The sequence below is a fragment of the Lepidothrix coronata genome, unplaced genomic scaffold (genome assembly GCF_001604755.1).
Source record: "Lepidothrix coronata isolate B3197 unplaced genomic scaffold, Lepidothrix_coronata-1.0 Scaffold497, whole genome shotgun sequence".
NCBI lineage: Eukaryota > Metazoa > Chordata > Aves > Passeriformes > Pipridae > Lepidothrix > Lepidothrix coronata.
Genome location: NW_016690677.1, coordinates 5,382 through 5,949, shown reverse-complemented (window position 1 = coordinate 5,949; position 568 = coordinate 5,382). Strand labels below are relative to the sequence as shown.

Sequence of the window (568 nt, the reverse complement as noted above, 5' to 3'; positions counted from 1 at the left end):
GGGGGTGACACAGGTGACACCAATGACCCCGGGGGTGACCCAGGTGACCCTGAGGGTGACACAGGTGACACCAATGACCCCGGGGGTGACCCAGGTGACCCTGAGGGTGACACAGGTGACCCTGAGGTCACACAGGTGACCCAGGTGACCCTCCTGCCCCCCAGGGCGGGATGCTGGCGGTGCGGGAGAACAGGTGACCCTGGGGGTGACCCAGGTGACCTTGAGGTGTCCCAGGTGACCCTGAGGTCACACAGGTGACACAGGTGACCCTGGGGGTGACCCAGGTGACTCTGAGGTCACACAGGTGACACAAGTGACCCTGGTGACCCTGGGGGTGACACAGGTGACCCTGGGGGTGGCCCAGGTAACACCAGTGACCCCAGGGATGACACAGGTGACCCTGAGGTCACACAGGTGACCCAGGTGACCCAGGTGACCCTCCTGCCCCCCAGGGCGGGATGCTGGCGGTGCGGGAGAACAGGTGACCCTGGGGGTGTCCCAGGTGACCCAGGTGACCCTGAGGTGACACCAATGACCCCAGGGGTGACCCAGGTGACCCTGAGGTGAC

At 65.7% G+C, this 568-nt stretch overlaps 1 long non-coding RNA gene across 1 annotated transcript in view; it reads left to right on the top strand.

Moving 5' to 3' along the window:
* The window catches only part of LOC108510135, a 2,855-nt gene extending 2,558 nt beyond the window's left edge, over positions 1-297 (top strand). Inside the window, exon 3 of the long non-coding RNA XR_001878747.1 lies at positions 285-297. This is a non-coding gene — a long non-coding RNA (uncharacterized LOC108510135). The remainder of the gene's footprint in view (positions 1-284) is intronic.
* The last annotated feature ends 271 nt before the right edge of the window (positions 298-568 follow it).